General features: G+C 44.8%; 1 pseudogene; it reads left to right on the top strand.

Moving 5' to 3' along the window:
- Window positions 1-3,249, top strand: part of LOC149356267 (toll-like receptor 2) — a 70,619-nt pseudogene extending 67,370 nt beyond the window's left edge.
- Window positions 3,250-6,000: the final 2,751 nt, after the last annotated feature.

Genomic DNA, 6,000 nt, shown 5'->3' with positions numbered 1-6,000 from the left:
CAAGGCTATATTTTTAGCATATTAGATCCACGTGCGATATGCGCGCTCTCTCTCTCTGACACTTACATAAGAGACTCGCAAGCTTACCTTAGTGGCTTAATCTGGCTGTCCTCTATAGTGTTCCATTCATCTTCAATGTCAAACTGTTTACTGCTACAAAAAGAGACCGATTTCTGCACCAAAAGCGACAACCAAATATCGCCAGTTTAGTCGGAATGTCTACAGACTCTAAAATGTTCTGATTCCCTGCTTATACTGCAGCGTAAAAGAATTAAAGTTGAGTACAAACCAAACAATGTTGTCAAATTCGCCGTTACTCCAATATGCATGCTTTCATCAAGACATAAAATCTTCGGGCGGCCAATTCAAAACTATCCAACCCAAATGGAGTGTTTAGAGCTTGTTTTGTACATTTATTACTCCGAGATGTTGGTATTTGCCGCAACGCGTCTGAAACCAAGACCAATAAGCCCACATTTAGAATAAATCACGAAGAAATTGCGAAATGTCAAAGCCTGGAGTGCCTTGTTGGCTAAGGCACAAAACAGTCTTTGTACCTGCGGAACGAGATCAAGCTCAGAAAAATAAATGCCGCGCCATTTCCTCATGTTAATACTTTTAGTATGTAAATCGCCTAAACACGAATCGGTAAAAAGACAATGCTGTACATTCTTGAGAGCCAGTTGGCAACTTTCGCCCTCCTCCACTCTCAATTAAGGACAAGGATAATCTACTTTTGTTGCAGCCACCATCGTCGCTACGACCCGTAAGGCTGGGGCGCACGTACATTCTAGCTATTTCTCTGTTCTCGCGTGTGGATCCTTTCGACTGGCTCCTGTCCGCACTAGGCAGTAGTAGCGGCCAGTTCGGTGCCAGCCGACAAGCCAGTGCGCTTTACTTTCCCTCCTTCGTGCAGCAGCTAACGCCGAAAGCTAACCGCGTGAAGTCCCCACTACGATGATTGGGAGGACACCCTCACGGGGTGACTGCAGGTGCTTGAGCACCTGGCCATGTGTACACAGTTGTTCTTTATTGCACTGAATTTATTTTAATATACATCTGTGTGTAAACCCAACCTTTCCTTCTTTCTTTGCAGTGCCACATGCAGACAAAAACACTGCTCGCACTTCTGTGCCTACGCATCGTTATCTGTGACCGGCTTTCAGTTTGCGAGAACAAAGGCAGTACGAATGAGGAGCCCTTACGGATCAAAAACTGCACATTGAAACTCTGGGAAAATGAGAGAATGGGTGTGAGCTGCGTCGTCATCACATAAATCCAGTCGTCAGTCGGTCGTCAGGCTGCTGTAATCAGAAGAGTTGCTACATAGCGACCGAAGTTCTTGGAGGAGAAAGTTCTTTGGGATGAAAATAAATGTCTCTCGATTCGCAACCTTAGCTTTGAGTGCTGTTACCAGTGCCCACTGAAAGAAGTATCAGAAGAAGTGAGATTTAATTTGAAACGTTTCCTCCTTATTGTCCAATTGGGAGAACCACTGAGAGCGCTTTTGATTTAAAAAATTGACGCAGTTTTTCCATCGCTCTCAGCGACTAAAGCCACAAAAGAGAGCATCCACGCAGAAAATAATCATATATACAGGTTCTGCAAAATTTACTTCCGCAAATTCGAGAGAAGTACGCCTCTTGTATGGCACGATAAAGACCTATCATACGCATTACGTGAAAAGGTAGTACTGTGAAGCACTAAACGTATTATATTTTATGCCTGTTCTTTCATGCCCGTTCTCAGAAACGCAAGGAAGTCGACATGTCTTTAACGAGCCAAGTCTAAAGCTAAATTTTTTGACCCGCATACGGCCGATGTGGATTTGCCGGTGTATAATTTCAGCAGCTTTTACTTTCTCAATTCCAAACTAAACACCAGTTCCCATAATATTTTTTTAATCCGTACTTTCGAGCGCCTAAAGATGGAGGATGCACCCCTGCAGCCAGAGGATTATATTCCATCAAGCCCATTTTTTATCTATAAACCTTCTCTTAAATTCCTTACATGGGACGGAAGGACTCTGTACTGTCTTCTGGATCACGAGTTATGCACCCTACCTGCACTCGAAGACCTCAGTTTGGTAATTTGTTTACTCAGGGCGATGTACGGCTCACCATTTTTCTGCCTCAGCCATCTCAAGACAATCGAACTGTACAACAACGAACTGACCCCCCTCTTCGCTGAAAACTTTGAGGGGTTGAACAGTCTGAAAACGCTCACAGTAAGAAAAAACCTCGTCGTCATTGGCACTCCTGCTCCTGTTTTTTCCCCGTTCTTTAGCTTAGACATCCTGGATTTGAGAGAGAACAAAGTTCCCATCCTCTTTCCACACATTTTTATTACTCTGAACGTGACCACCTTGCTGCTGTCATCTAACTTGATTTCAAGCTGGTCGCAGCCTTTTTGCCATATGGAAAGACTGGAAACCCTGCATCTGCATAGTTAAAAGATTAGAGGTTTGGACGACACAATGTTCAAGGACGTTGCGGATCTCATTTCAATAAGCATTTGCAATAACCCTTGGGACTGCACAAACTGCAGCATTAGAAATGTGGAGCATCTTCTGGTCTGACCGTAAAGACAAGTTTGCTGCGACAACTGCGTCGTCTGTAGTGGCGAAATAGGCCCGCTGGCAAACACCGCCGTCAAGAGAGTCCTTCCAATTCCAAGCACTGAAGCATGTCGTCTCCCCGACTATTACGCAATTGTCGGGGGGCCTGTCATTCTTGTTGTTCTTGTGGGCTCGGTGAAGGGTTATGCCCTCTACGTCCACAGATGGTACATCCGTTACTTTGCCCTACTTCTGCGCGTCAAGGTCCAAGCATATCGACGACTGAAATCCGGTGAGCGGTTTCTCTGGGACGCCTTCATTTCGTACCATAACTCAGACGCGGACTGGGTTCGAGACTACGTGGTACCCACGCTGGAGTCCTCGGCCCTTCGATTTCATTACCGGCATGCCCATTGTAGAGAAAGTGTATCGTGCCATAGCACACAGTCGAAAATCGCTGTTTGTGCTGAGTCGAGAGTTCGAACTGACCGTGGCGCAGCACCGGCTTTTTGAGCCGGACCGCGAGAATCAGATTGTGTAGCCTGCCAGAGGAAATAGCAGAATCCGAAACGTGTCCTCTATTGAAGTATTTTACGAAAACCAGGACTTATGTTCAAGTCCCCGCCGTGGAATCTGACGCCAGCGCGAAAGACTTCTTTTCGCTGCAACTGCGAGCTGCCTCAGAATTCTGACTGAATCGATCGGCTCAAGTGCCCTGAAGCCGAGCAGTATGAACTTTTTTCAACCTATAATTTGTCTTTTTCTCCAGCATTAAACTATTTTCCTGATGCTGTGCACAAGATTCCACTGAAAGTGCTGGGTCACAACTAGTGGCTCCTTTCCTTGTGTTATGTTTCTACGCCTGTGATCTCCAAAAATTACTTCGGAGCAAGTATCAATCAGAAGGTAAGTTGGACTCAAGATCAACACCTGTCGCTCTCTCCATCCCAGAGCTTGTTTTGAAGCAGAAGTTCACACGAACGTTCAGATTACTTTTGGCAGCCTTCTCATATTGTTACCCCGGGCCGCATTACCAGGAGTTCGGGGCAGCATCCCGCCAGTACTGATAAGCCCAACGGTAGGTAGCACTTGACAAGGCGCTCAGTCCATCATCGTCTTTGTTTTTAAGCCACGTATGATGGCAACGGCCCTTCTATGAATGTTGAAAGCCATGCGCCACGCGGTGGTAGAGAAGGAAACTTAAAACACTTGTCCAGAAATAATGGCAATAAGTGTCATTACAGCCTGCAAAAATTTTCTGCCGCGGCAGGAGTTTTATAAGAGAGTGATTAGGCGTTTATTCCTCGCTAAAGTAAATTCATGCAGACACATGCTGGTACTTCGCACCACATACAGTGAACGCTTCCCCATGTGCCGGTGAATTTCCTGCGCAGTTTGATATAACCGGAAGAAAGCTAAGCCCGGTTGAGAATGTTTCAGTGGCGAGAAAATAATTTCATGTTTTGCAACAATCAGGGAAGCACCTTAGATCTCACAGTTGTTGTCAAGTTACGAGTAAAAGTCGCGATGTAAAAAAAGGCACGTTTTCATTTTTACTTCACACCGCGGGTATTGTGGACCTTCGCCAAGTTAGTGGACCATTTTTTATGATGTGCTCTCGTTTGCGTTCGAAGACAACACCACCGTCTTCGTTGTTGATCGGCGCAGGCGGTAAGAAAATACCTCCTGCTGCACCTGACTGAACGGGTATCGAAAAATTGTTGACTTCTACGCGTTAGCGCCTTTTTTTATTTGTTTCTCTTGAAAAAGCCTGCAGAATAAACCAAAAAATAAATGAAGCAGCCGGTGCTCCCTTGGACCGATGTCTTCTCAACGTCCTAAGGTTGATAGAAAAAGAGCTTATCACCTGGATCCATTTGCAACACTTAGCTGATAACGCCTGGAGATTTGCCGCGAACACATCCGAAGAACTGGCATATTGATCTTTTCGTGACTGCACGGCTTGTCCAGACGCGCCTCGATCACGGGCACAGTTTGCGGCAAAGCACGACCTTTCTACGCTCATTCGGTTTACAGGTCTGTTGAATCTTAATTCTGTGCTGTGTAACAATTCTAAAATGTATCATGCGTCCGGCCGCTTCGAATTTATTCGATCATAACTAAACCTTCTTCCTCGCCACAAGCTGGTCCAAGATAGAACAGCTTCGAAGGCAGATGTGTGTCCCGTTCGTTTCTCTACTTGCTTACCTTAGCAAGCAGATGTGCTAGAAAGTGGGAAGCTTCATTTGGGATGTAAATGTAGGATTTTTACACTCCTATTAACTCAGAGCGGCGAGGTTACTTGAGCACAACTTTTTCTATGCTTTTTCTGCACGACAATACCATTTTGTGAGCGAGCACTCTCACAATGAAGAGTCGAGAATTCGATTATTTTGCACGTAGGTGCGGCTAAATCAGTGGTACCATAGAGGCGAAACATATCAGTCCTAAGTTGTCCTTTATTCCGGAGAGTGACAACTTAATAGCACGTGAGCGCAATCACCGTGACGAAGAAATAATCCTAGTTGACTTAAGTAGTCACGAACTTTCGTTACATGCATAGCTTTTTCGATGAGGTCGAAAAAAGGGCCGGGAAGTTGTTTGAGTGTCTTTCTGTCTCGCGTTCATTTCTGCAAGCATATGAGGCCGCTTCTCGAAAAAAGGACTGTGCAGTATATATCATATGAAGTTTCAAACAAATTTTCCTGATGCATAAAGGCCGTCTTATACCAGACTCTTCGTCAGAAGTCTCTGTATACATGAGACAGTCTTACTGCATTGTTAACAGTGCTTTGGTTGAGTAAGCCAGTGAGAATATAATTCTGGCTGGTTCTGCACTAGCAGTCTGTTGCATGTTGGAGAGGATGAAGTAAACTGCAACAGTGGGCAAAACATTTTGATATTTGTAACCACTAACTTTTGAATGGGATGTGCCTTCAGATTAGCTACAAATTCAGCGGACATCATCCGCCGCATGTTCTCTACAAGTCGGAGAAGATTGGTCTTCTTGAAGAAAAGAAAAAAACTTCTGAATTGAACCTTTTGAACGGGAAGGTTGTCAAAAAACCGTTACCTTCCGCGCGACACAATTTTCGATAACAATTTATTGATTACAACTAGTTATTGGTCTCATTGTGTATAAAGTTGCAGAATGCTTAGGCACCGCATTCTTCACACAAATTTATTTTTGGCAGCAGCGCACGGATGGCGCAGACGTGACACGATGATGTTCTGCACGGTCCAAGCTAAAGATAATATCTTAATTGCTTGCCATAAAGTTGTGCCTTTGTTTAATCGAGTTCAAGAGTTGCGCATACTTAAAAAAATGATGAACACTGCTTACCTAGTGGCACGAAGGAGACGAGAAGAAAGCTCTTCTTGTGGTGAGAACTGAGGAACACCTGTGCCATCATGAGTTTTGATATCCCTAAAGCTGCCCACCA

Source organism: Amblyomma mixtum, chromosome 3, assembly GCF_055824585.1.
Source record: "Amblyomma mixtum isolate Tamu chromosome 3, ASM5582458v1, whole genome shotgun sequence".
Lineage (NCBI taxonomy): Eukaryota > Metazoa > Arthropoda > Arachnida > Ixodida > Ixodidae > Amblyomma > Amblyomma mixtum.
The sequence above is the reverse complement of the archived record's forward strand: the minus strand, read 5'-3'. Positions and strand labels throughout refer to the sequence as shown.